The following is a 13,419-nucleotide window of genomic DNA, read 5'->3' as shown; positions in this document are numbered from 1 at the left end:
AGTTCTACTTTTAAACTAAAATTAATTTGTATTAATATTTAACATAAAAATTTGTTTCCAAATTTTTTCCAAGCTTAATAAAAAAAAAAGACCTACACCTTACCATAGGGGGACTCCACAGGTGAGACAGAGATGACCATGTGATAAAGTGCCAGAAAATGTTCTGGACATTTTTATTTAGCTTTATCTTCTAATTGCATGAGATGCTGTTTATGGGAACTTGTGAACTTATTGAGTATGCATCATCCTCGAATCCTAGACAGCTATGAGATTCAGTAGTAGCCACCTAGAAGGTATAGTGAATAGAATCTAAATGCTGCTTCCATAGTCATTTTGGGGTTATCAGCGGATTTTGGTTGGTGGATCTTAAATTCCTGTTGGGTTTTTAGCCAGTCAGTAAGAAAGGATATTGAAACCAGATCAGAGGTCCCCACATTAGTGCTTATATTTTTGTCATATAATTTAGTGGTGCTTTTCAAGTGCCCAACTCCAAATGTCTTTAGTATTAATGGGGTTACCCAAAAAGCTACCCGACCTGGGTGAAAGTTACAGTACAATAAGTAAATGGTCACAATAGCAACAATTTCAAAAGAAATATCCGCATTCACGAGGCCAGGTTTACAAGAACTGCAAAAATGCAATTTATTGTCAAAGTGGTTGGCAATTAATGCAATTATAATTCAAAGCATTGATCACATAAGGCAACATAGTTGCTCATACATCTAAAGATATAGGGCCTCATGTAGGTAGCCAAATACCGGTCGGTAACGGCCGATTTTCGGTAAATATGCCGTTACCGACCGGTATTCAGACAAGTGAGATGTAGGAGTCCAAAAACGACTTTTCGGTAAATATGAGGCGGTAAATACCGAATCATATTTACCGAATTCTAAAATACCGAATCAGATTTACCGAATACATACTTAACGAATCGGTAAATATGAAGTGGTAAATATGAAGTGGTAAAAATGAAAATGACATGTAGGAGCACTCGGTAATTAAGAAATCCAAGAAAATCGGTAAATAAGAGTCGGTAATTAACACGGATTGAAAGCAGGTGGTAACCATCAACAGTGCATATAAGCAATCCCAAAATGCAACAGCGTGGACAACATGGCCGCTATGTATGTCATTGCAAGGCGCCTACGTCTACAGGCAGCAGGACTGAGGGCTTGGCGACGGGAGGAACGCATCTACACACAGCGCATCACACTATTCCACCTGACTGATGCAGAGATACATGAGAGGTACAGGCTACACCCCGAAACCATCATGGACTTAATCAGGGACCTTCACCCACTCCTGGACCAGCCAATAAGAAGGGCGCACGCCATACCCCCACATGTGCAGGTGCTCTGCAGCCTACATCTGCTGGCATCCGGCAGTTATCAGGTGGTGATAGCTGCGGTGGGTGGTGTATCCCAGAGTTGCCTGTCACGTTTCTTCAGGAAGTTCCTGGATGCCATGATGCAGAGAATGCACCACTACATCAGCTTCCCCAACACACAGGCTGCACTGCAGAAAACAAAAACAGACTTTTATCACATGGCACAGTTCCCCCATGTCATCGGCTGTATTGACGGTACACACATCCCAATCTGTCCACCAGCTGACACAGAGCACATCTACAGGAACAGGAAGTCCACCCACTCCATCAATGTGCAGGTGATCTGTGATGCAGGGAACATCATCACAGATATTGTTGCAAAGTTTCCTGGGAGCACCCACGATTCGTACATCTTCCAGAATAGTGGGATCTACACACGACTGAGTGCCGGAGAATTTGGAGAGGGATACCTGCTAGGTGAGTAACAGTGACGCCCCTTGCAACCTGCAAATCATAGTGTAAAGAAGCATGTGACTGATGTTTCCCTTTAACTCATCTAGGCGACAGTGCATATGCATGCCGGTCATTCATCCTCACTCCCTACCTACACCCATCAACCCAGAGTGAGAGACGATACAACGTGGCACACAAAACAACACGCAATGTGATGGAGCGCACGTTTGGACTACTGAAGAGCAGGTTCCGCTGCCTCCACAAGAGCGGAGGCGCACGCCAGTACACACCCATCACCTGCTGCAAGATTATTGCCACTTGTGCAATGCTGCACAACCTTGCCACGAAAAAAGGTACAGATGTGGAACTAACATATTTTGAGGACAACGAGGATGAGTCAGGCCAGCCACAGGGCAACGCAGCTAGAGTGCCAACTGCAATCGATGGGAGAGAGAGACGGACAGAGATCACATGCAACTATTTCTGAGTAAGTAAGGGGACACAGCCAGTTGTGATTAGTCATGACGTAGTTTTAATGTGGCACCATGCCATGAACACATGAACAAGCCAATCTGGCAATATACCATCTATACAAGGAGTATGTCCAGGGTTACGTCACCCATTGGGAAGTGGCTAAGCAGGGCCACATCAATGTTTGCGCATACGCGCTGCAGTGGTGGATGGCACGGCCTGTGCATCCTCACTAGAGCCAACCCCAAGCCGCCTGCTGCTCCTGCGTCCTTCTGGGACGGGGGGTGTTATGCTGCTCCTGCTGCTGGTGTCGATGCTCTCCGCAGCATCCCCTGCAGCAGTTGTCGACGCCTGACTAGTAAATAGCACCCCTAGTGCACTTGTCACCTGCACCATCCCCCGAGACAGGTCGCTGCAGCAGTGTGTTAGGCCCTCCTGCATCGTCACAGAGCGCCGGCACAGTAGAGAAGTCGCAGTTGCCAGACGGTTGAGTGCCCTGTTGGTAGTGTCCCTTCTCTGCCGTTCCCGGCGCCGTGCCTCGATGTCAGCATCTAATTTGCTGCACAACTGCTGGATTGACTGGGACATGTCCCGAATGCCCGCAGCCATGCCGCTGATGTTATTGTCCATGTTGACTAATGTAGTTTTCATCACCCGCATGTGCCTCTGGACTGTCATGACTGCCTTTGTTTGCAGGCGCTGTTGTTTCAACATTTGGCCCTCGAGACCCAAGAAGACACCATGGCCGTCAATGGGTGCTGGTGGACTCTGGACACGCGACCTGCGGCGCCCTCTTGCTCCCGTCTGTGCTGCCTGTGAGGTGTGGGGCACAGTGGCATGGCTCCCTTCCTGGGGCCTGGTGAGTTCTTCAGGGCCCATGCTGTCGTCTGACGAGGTGTCTAAGGCTCGTAGCCTGGCTGCTGGACGCCTCCTCATTCCCACACCTGCAAGCGGAGATGTGGCCGGTGATTCAAACATGAGTGGCGATGCTGGCTCTGGGTGAGGTGATGCTGGCTCTGGGTGAGGTGATGCTGGCTCTGGGTGAGGTGATGCTGGCTCTGGCTGCGGCGAGGCTGCCTGTGTTGGTGGTGCGGCTGCCAGTGGGCCTGCTCCCTGGTCTGAACTTGTGCTGGCTAGAGGTGATATTTGTGGCCGGTGTGCCGTCTCTCCTGCAGCATGCCCTGTCCTGCATGATGTCACATCTGTGGACAGAAATACAACATTGGCTCAGTGTCCCCGAAGGGCTGCATTGAAAGCGTCACAATAAATAATTTCACATTCCAAAATGTCCTCTGTCTCCTTGTGCCTCGAGTGCGTGACATGCCTTGTTGCCCTGTAACATTTACGTCATGGTTGGTGTTTCCCTGACTACATCTCCCGGAATGCATTGCCTGTCTGCACTGACACGTGTGGACTGCAGTGTGATTCTCGTTTCACAATGGGGGATGTGGGATAGGGATAGGGGGTGCTACATTGCTGTGCTTTCGTCTTACCTTGTTGTGTGGCGGCTCTGGCAGAGCTGTCGGCGTCCCCAAGACCCACGACGCTCTCTTGCTCGATTGGGGCCCCCACCAGCTCCTCCAGTTCGGTGAGGGCAGGTGCCCTGTTGGTTCCACCTCCAGTCTGGCTGGCCTCCTTCTGGATGTCGCCCATCTTCCTCTTGGTTACAATCCTCAGGTCATACCAGCGCTTCTTTAGGACCTCTATGTCCCTGTGGGTCACTCCCACAGCATTCACATGGGCCTGGATGGCCAGCCATATGTTGCGCTTTTCAGCCTCAGGCACTTGCAGGGATTGCCTTCCAAACAGCTTCTGGTGCTGCTTCACCACCTCCTCCACCAGCACCTGGAGTTCCTTGGGGCTAAATTTCAGCTTCCTCCTCCTTTCCCCTCCGTCTCTCTGTGTTCTCTGGCTGGACATGATGTTCGTTTTCCCGCTCGCACAGGCACCGGCTCCCTGCCTCTCCTCTGCACTCCAAGCCTCTCCAGGGTCGGCTAATTATGTACACCTGCCTGGGTGTGGCCACTTCCTGGTTGGGAGGGCTGTGGTTGCACAGGATTAGCTGTTTCGTCAAGTCATGTGATTTTATTTACCGATTCCGTACATACCGATTCGGTATTTTCCGATTCGGTAAATACCACCTCGGTATTTTCCGATTCGGTAAATACCACCTCGGTATTTTCCGATTCGGTAAATACCACCTCGGTATTTACCGATTCGGTGAATTCCGATTCGTGATTACCGAATGTTACCGAATCGGTAACTGTTACCGAATTTTTACCTACATATAACTTACCGATTCTAATTTACCGATTCGGTACGGCTCGGTATTTAAGAAACGGTAAAATGTATTTACCTACATGAGGCCCATAGTGTATTTACAGTGCTCTTGGTGTAGGAAAAGGGAAGTAAATGGGTTTTGGGTTCAAGTGAATGAGCGAGGGTGGTGGACCTGAAAGGTCATACCATGTTTAATTGATGTATATATGTCACGCTACCTGTCCACCACCCTCACTCATTCACTTGAACCCAGACGGGTATGCCCAGACGTGGGTCCCGTACTCTCCATGCCACTGGAGTCAAGCTATCCTGGCTGATGGGGGCTGAAAGCCCGAAACCGGTCCTAGGATGCTTGTTTCCAGTCCAGGGAAGACCTGGCTTGGCAGTTCGGGCTGGACTGTTCCCATTGGGCGCAGGGTCAAGACTGATTTGCATATGGCTGGGTCCAAACTGGAATGGCATGGTGAGCAAAAAAAAGATGGATTTAGGCCCAGATCTCTGTACTGGGGTGCATGTATGATATTGTTCTGCATTCTGTCCACCAATTGTTTTTGCATTTGTCACTCATTACAATGGCAGCAGCACTGCTGATTCAAAAGCAAACAGGCCTTCGTGCCCAAATTCACAGTAAAGGTTGTCCCTAAAGTTCGCACTAACACAGTGGTTTCTCCATGCACACATTTTGCCAGGTGACTTTATGCAGGAACAACTGAGTCTTCCCTGATTTGCAGCAAGGAATACGGAAAATAAATGCGAGTGATTGCTCTGGGGTTGCCCATTTGTCCTGTGGTACTTGAACTAGGACCCAGAAGGCTGAGCCCCGCAGTATCGCCCTTTCCCCAGTCGCTATTATTGTCTCTCGGTATGACCAGCACCCTCTAATGAAGGCCTGTTTGCTGGAGCGCAGGGAAGAGTGGAATCCTTACACTTGGAAGGGTTTTGAAAGTTATTTTGGTTTCATAATTAAGGCGGGCTCTTTGTTTTCTCTCAGTTGCAAAGATCGCTATGTTCAAGGCTGAGAGGCTCCGTTGTACGTTTCCTCTTAAAGTCAAAGCCAAAAATGTTGAAATGGATTTTACATTGCGAAATAGCAGGCTGTTAGTTTAAATTTGTCTTTAACCAAAGCTAAATAAACGTTTTGTACTCTTGCCTAAAGCTGCAAAATGTTTAGACAAATAGCACAGAGACGCTGCGGCCTGTTTAATATAACATCGACTGTGAAATCCAGCCTTTATTCACCATGACAGACTACCAGAATAGAAATGCAGATCTGAACTGCGGATATGTGGGCGATATTTAATAAAGCATGGGGGCATATCAACAACCGGCGATAATTATCGCTAAGCGCACTTAGCGCTACGATAATTATCGCCGGCTAGCGTTAATTTTTATCGCTGAGATAGCGTGCTATTAGCAACGCTTATCTCAATAGCGATAAAAATCCTCACGCTAAGTGGCTAACGTGAGATTATCGCTGGAAACCCAGCGATAATCTCACGTTAGCTTGTTGATAGGGACAGACAAACTTAGCCATGATATCCTCCTCCCATAGGATATCATGGCTAAGTCAGAAAAATACCAGACGTAAAAAAGCAGCGTTAACCGCGGTTAGCGCTGCTTTTTTTGTCTCTAACAGGGTTAGCGATATTCTTGATAATAGGAGAAATGTCGCTTAGCGACATTTCTCCTATTATTTTACTCTGGAACGCCCCCTTTGCATCTCATTAGAGATGCAAGGGGAAGCGTAGAGTAAAAGGGTGCTAACATGCAAATTTGCATGTTAGCACCCTGTTGTTGATAGGGTGCTAGTTTTATCTATGCTTTTTTGGCTTTTAAAGCCAAAAAAGCAGAGATAAAGCCCTTGTTGATATGCCCCTTTGCGCTGGCGCTAATATGGTGCAAAACGGCTCATTTCATTTGCGTGGTAAACTCTGAGGCCCCATGAATGGCCTTTTGGCGAAGGTCAGCGCCTTGCTGCGCTGTCCTACACCAAAGTGAAAAGGGAGAAATGCACAGTTTTCTTTTATTAATATTGTACATTCCTGTCCTTTTTGCATTCACTGACGCCGTTTTGGCAGCCTTGCACCAACGCAGGCACCGAGGAGGAAGGGGCATCTTCCTGCACAAAAAAAATCCAACGAGGCGTTTTCCTCTTTCTTCATGGAAAGAGGAAAAAACAAGGAGAAATTAACACATTTCTCCTTGTTACACCTCACCACGGGAGACATACGGATATGACGCTTCCCCCAGCTCTACATCACTTTGTAATGGAGCAGCATCACATTCCATGGGTGTTGCGTGGGAAAAACCACTGCAATGCCGATGGAACGCCTCCCGGGTGCAGAGGTGCGGAGGGCGATTTGCGCTGCGTCCCTTACTCAAGATTTATGAAAGCCACGCAGGGTGGCATTGTGTGGCTTCATAAATCTTTGAGTGCCCTGCGTCACGCCTGTACCACTTTACATGGTGCCAAAGTGAAACAGGGCTCTAATAAATAAGCCCCTGAGTTTACACATTATGCACAATAATTTGTACTGGAAGGATATGCCTCAAGCATAAATCCTCCACTAGACAGTGCACACTTACCTCTGCACCATGGTGCGCGGCACCCTTGTTTGAGCGCCTGTGCAAAGGATGACTTCCTTACCAGGCCAGTCTTTTTAAATATTGCGCTGTGCTGTGTTTTCTTGAGCAATGCTGCACAGCAAACTTTGATGCTGCTGTGCATTGCATATAAAACAATACATCTGGCTGGCTCTGTGTAGCTTACCCTATGGTTCTACACCTTGTTATGCATATAGTTGATTACTTTGATACCATACAGGAAAAGGATTTTGTGAGATTCAAACCGCTCTTTGCACATGGGATACAGTATATGAGGCTACATTAGTAAAGATATTTTACATTTGAAAAGGCACCTCAGTGCTCCCCCTCTTTGTGATTGGAAATGGACTGTTCAAATACACCTGCAGCAGGAAATTAGTAGCCATTTGCAAAATGTAAGCATTTCTGACAGTTTACGCTGCAAACTCCAGCTTTGGGCATCGACAGGAGCAGACCGCTGGCACGGATTGCAGCATACGGTCTCTGATGTCCCAACCACACTGGGCCACATTCTGTCTCTTCAAGGCACAGGATTCACAGGACGCACTGCCTGTCACACTGCAAATGTGTATGTTGAACCACAGGACAGTATTCTATGCAGGCCTGTGTCTCAAAATGCAGTTTGACCACAATGAGACACAAGGGGAAATGGCATCCCGTTAATAGTAATGAAAGGGGGGTTGCACCTCACTCTGTGCAGCCCCCTTGCAGAGTGGAGGATTACTAAAGCTTTCAGAGCTCCCATGCTGAGGCTGCAGGCAGTGCAATGAAAGCACGTGTCTGAGAGACGCTTCTTTAACAACCTGCCCCCTCCCATCTGTTCCAATGGTACCACAGTCTATGTAGGTGCCTAGAGTTCTATGTGCCTCGGGAACCCGGCAGTCAAACAGTAACTCGTACATTTAATACTGCACAGGTGGGCCTAACCTAAGGGGCCAGTCCATCTGACCGTGGTTAATGACCTCCCACAGATTACCACACACAAACAATGCACATTAGGTGCACCCCCTGACTCCAGCCAACAGGAACCCCAGAATTGTAAAGGGCACCCAGATTTCAAAAGTTCTACAGGGCCATACCATGGCAAGAGTGCCCTGTCCAATACTGGCTGTTAATTAAGTCAATAACGAGAGAAAGGTAATTGAATGCGGTATTGCTGTGCTGATATGGGCAACGAGGCTAGCGACACTTCCATGTGTCAATTCACCTCACCCGTGAGGTGAGGGATAGGGAGGGGATGGAAGAGACCCCCTTTCAGTGCCTCTCCGTGCCCTCATCCCCTTTCTTAACGAAAGAGCGATGTACGCCCAAATGCCCCTTAACATTTTTGTTTCTTTTTAGGTCTCGCCTAGGCAGCGCATGCGCTGTCTCGTTGAGAGATGCTGTATACAATATAGCGGGGGAAGCTCCACCCACTTTTCGCCTATCTTTCCGATTGGCTGAATTCCTAAATGCTGCAATCTGATTGGTTTTCATCAACTTAATCCCACCTCCTGATGGCCATGTCGTCATTTTTTTCGTTCCATAGCTATCAGCCCCTTTACTTTTAAAACTCTTTTGTTCCCCTGCCTCCCCCGTTCCCTCCCGCAGTCTGTCACTTCTCTGCCTACCACCACCCCCACACACTCCCGTTCCTGCCTTCTTGGACGCCTGCATTTTTGTTTACAATGAAATAGGTCTCGCGTAAATACGAGTCCTATTGCATTTGTAAATGCTTTTTATTTTGGTCTGATTGGCTGGCTGCATTCCCACTCTATTTTGCCTGACCTGTCCAGACACTCACATGCGCGCGATGCTATACATCATACGCATGCATGCCAAAAGTCTGCCTCTTGTTTATCTTGTGCCTCTTTTTAGCCCGGTTCCGGTGGATCTCTTGCATCGGAACCGTCCTCGTTAGCCACGTTGCTGGAATTGCCACTTACGTCCCCCCCAATCCTCGCCCCTGTAGCCCAGTGCTGAATCGGCTGTGCCGCGCATCGCTGGTAAACAGTGAGCGCTTGGAATGGGTAAAGAAAGCAGGATTCGATTACACATTTTTTTCATGTGGGCCTTTCAATCTTATTTCCTGTCATTCCTTCTCTCCTTTTCTTTGATCTGCAACTGCTCCATTCTTTAGCTCATGCTTCTCCTTGGGCCATCAGGCTCGTCTTCAGCTCACAATGTTCATCGTGGAAAATGTCATTCCTTTGAGGCAAACTATAACAAGCATTGGCATAGCCAATAGGTCTCGCCTTTGGGACCTTATAAGTGTTTAGCCATGCAACAGTTGATGTTTTTGCACCAAGGATATTGTGCTGCATAAATAAATACTTATAAGGTCCCAAAGGCGAGACCTATTGGCTATGCCAATGCTTGTTGTTTACTTTTATTGGCCTGGTTGTCCTGCTCCCAAGAACAGCCACAATCCACACTATCTTCTTGTGTCTGTGTAACTCCACCTGTTTCAGGGTATTTGGTTGGTTCCCTATGTGAAGCAACGCACAATCCAGAAATGATAGAGTTCATTCATAACTGCCATCATATGTTGGAGTGTACATTAAACAGCTCAGAGGACAGTCAGACTAAGGGGAGCCTCATAGGGGCCCTTCCCTGGCAGTTGACACGCTCTAGGGTTGTCATTTTCCATGGCCTGTCAGCGTGTTGTAATCTGCATTATCGCTGGAAGCTTCCTTCTGTTTCCTGGTATTGGTAGGTGACGCTAGGACCGCACGACTACTCCGCCCTACACACCTGTCGGCTCTTGCATCGGGTTCAGGCGAGGCTGCCGCCCCACTGCGGATATCACCCCAACAGGGAACCCCCGACCCCACATCATGGACATCCTCCTACGGACCCTCCAGGACTCGGAGCTGGTGGCCTGCTTTCAGTGCACCTGTAGGCTGTACGCGGCTCTCGTGGGGGGGGCAAACCCCTGCAGAACGGGGGAGACGAGCATCTCAGCAATGGGAATGGGTTCCCTACCCTGCATAAAGTGGGCCAGGGGGCGCACTGCCAGAATGGGAGCGTGGAACGTGCCAACGGAGTGACCTTCAATGGAAACCACAAGCAGGTAGTGTGCGCAGGGGGTAGCAGTGTTGTCATGACTAGAGAGTGGTCGCATGTTGTGTGACAACTAACTTCATCCTGCCCTGGCTTGTAGCTAACAACACTTTGTGTACTCTTACCACATTACAGCCAAACTACAACTCCCAGAAGGCAATCTGCTGCTGGTGAAAAGCATGAACTCACTGATGGTGACGCATGTGACATGGGCACCTGGAAGCTGACGCGCGGGGGTACGCATATTGTCACTGGTGCCCCCCTCACTGGTTGTTACAGACACAACTAATAGCGCCACGGGTTTGACTCTGAGCCTCTGGCATTTGAGTCCACTTTGTGAGTGGGTAACTCATGGGTCTCTGTCACCGACACTAACACTAAACAACTAAACATATCTTCGACTTTGGGAAACTGCGCGTGCACTGGTACTCGCGGGGGTACGTTTGGGTAGCTAGAGCCCACATTCACTTCCCCCTGCTTACCTCGCTCGACTGTCAAACTTGAGCAAGGCAACCTTTTCAAGAGCCAGGAGTGCGGTGCACGTGGAGCTGTCAGTTTGCCAAACAGATCGCAGGCACACCCACCGAGGTGGCACCCAACGCCCACTGTTGCACAAATCCAGTGGAACCGCAACCGGTCATTAATGTATTCATTAATGTAATTATTTTCCTGCATTGCACTCACCTGAACCATTTGGAACAAGTGGCTTTATATAGGTCTTGATTTGTAGATAAATGTGTGTGTTTGTGGAGGAGGGGGAAGAGATTTCTTAAGAGCCCACTGCAAATGAAAACCATCGCTGCTTGCTCTTTTTTCCACCCCATGCCTCTTTTTCCACCCCATGCCTCCTTTTTTCCACTGCTCTCCACTTCCTGTCTCTTTGTCAACCTTGCAGTCTTTTTCTTCCCTGCCTTCTCTCTTTGCAACTGCTCTCGTCTCTTTTTGTTCCTCCTTCCCTCTCTCTCCCTTAGCTACATTTATCTGAGTAAAATTCAGACCAGGAAAATTAAAGTGCCGGGACCCATGACGCGGGTGGTGAACAGTGGCGTAAGGGGAAATGCCTCCCCTCCCCTCAGAATATAGCCCTGAATGTCCCAGGTGTACATTGACCTTGGGCTGAAGGGGATCCTTTGAAGGTTCGGGGGTCCTCGGCTCCGCAAGTGCTTGAGTGACGTTTCTGGTGGTGAACCAGGCAGCACGTAATTCGGACTAGTCAGTTTTGCACGGACTCGGACTGTACCACTAACTTCCCTCCCATAGTCGTTCCTTCTAGATGTCAAAACTTGAAATTCAAGCGAAGGACATTAAAGTCACGATTACTGTAGTTTTAATAATGCAGAGTGTAAGAAAACCCTAATAGCAAACGTCTTCATTGCCGTATAGCGCACTACATCCCTCCTTGGATCACGTGGCATATGGAATGAGATGGGAGCGCGTGCGATTTTGCAGAACCTTCTCCCCGTCACCGAAGCTGTTTTACTTGTAGGTCTGGTTTTGCTGTTGAACCAGAGATTTGTGTACAGGCTTCCCAGGTTACCTTGGTGAAATTATGCATTTTGTATGTTTTTAGTAGTACACCATGGCCATTGCAAATTTGCAAGCTTCTTTCGTCACACGAGAGTACATATGTGATTAGAGGTGCGGTGACTCACTCAAAATAAACTCTGTAAACGGGACTGGGCAAACACGGTTCTTCTCTACTTGCCGGAACATACCCGTCAAGCCTGGGGTTGAGCACAACCGTGCTAGGCGACAGGTGTTGTGAAAGTGCGGATCTGTGGTGCAAACAGAGCGAGCCTTTGGCAGAACGCTGCAGACCTTCGGGAACTGCCCGCCCAAGTTACGCCTCCATACAGCGCCTAATCGCCGCCTCTAGGCGTCTGCGTGGATTCAAGGTTGTGCGTCTAGAGAACTAGAATCTGAGGTCTTTAACCTGCTCAGACAGGTGAAGCAGAAGTGAGAGTCGAGTCGTGGCCTCTCTGCTGAGACTTCAACAACGTCGCCCGCTATAAGAGGATATTGCATCTGCCCTTTTGGAGCAATGGTTTCCGGTTATTGGTTTTGTGTGTGTGTGCTTTTTCTTTTTTTTTTCTGGATGTCAGGTTCAGTGATATCCGAGAGGGCATTGACTCGAAATATTAAGTATGTCACTTTAAATAACTCAGACCTGAAGCCGCATCCTTGTTTTGATATTTCCAAGCAAACCAGATGTTTGACAGTCAGTGTCACTCCATTGTATAAGTGACCTAACTTTTTGGCTGTACAAACCAACACTCCCACGGTGAAGCTAGTGAGCAGGGGCTGGGAGCGTGCACGCCCATTGTAAATTAACCTCCATGTATTGAGAGCTCTAAAGTTGGCTCGTGCATGGTGTTCATCCGGCCCTGATTGCTCTTTCGAGGTATCGTTCGGAGCCTGAAGAAGAGTCAACATTCTGAGTTGTGTTGGCAGAAAGTCCTTTTGTTTCTGCTGAAACGTCTGAATTTAGAGGGATCCAGGGCTTTAATGGGCTGCTACTGTCCGTTACGGAGTACCGGCACTCTTTTATTTTCCTAGGGAGAGTACCGGCACTTCTCAACAGAGACATATTACTTTTAATTGTAGAGTACCAGCACTTCTCAGAAACAAGCAGGTACTCTGGGTCAGAGTACCTGCACTTCTATTTTTCAATTTCAAGCACTGGCGGGATCCACCAAAGGAGTTAACTCCACCACAGGAAGAGGATGATGGAGGAAAGCCCTCCTGTGCAACTCTTCGAGAAGTTGGAGGATCTTCCTTTTAGCAGCAAATGAGGCCATTAGAAAGGTGTGGAGTCTAGCCTGCCACCTGAGGGAACACACAGAGTGGGCTGAGTCCTTCCTAGCAGATCCCAGCTGTGTTCCTGCTGCACTTGAAAGGGATGCTTTTCTAGGTGCACTGTAAGTGGAGACACCCTTATGTAGCTGTTTGGGTTTAAGGAAAGAACATAATCGTTATCGATTGTCAAGCATGGCCGACTCTTCGTTTTTTTTTTATTTATTTCTTTTCAATCCTCCAAGTTGTTAGTTTTGTTTTTGTTGTATCCTTTGTTTTTTTATGTTTCCCCCCTATCTTGGGATGTTAAAAGAAGGGAATGTCTTCTTACAGAATGTTGATTTTGCCCCTTAGATTTGCAAATGCAATTAAAACATATATATTTGCCCTTCTCAAACCAGTAAATCACTGACAGTGGCCCAGAGAGCAGGTGACCTACACATCCCATC

Source organism: Triturus cristatus, chromosome 5_1, assembly GCF_964204655.1.
Source record: "Triturus cristatus chromosome 5_1, aTriCri1.1, whole genome shotgun sequence".
Lineage (NCBI taxonomy): Eukaryota > Metazoa > Chordata > Amphibia > Caudata > Salamandridae > Triturus > Triturus cristatus.
The sequence above is the reverse complement of the archived record's forward strand: the minus strand, read 5'-3'. Positions refer to the sequence as shown.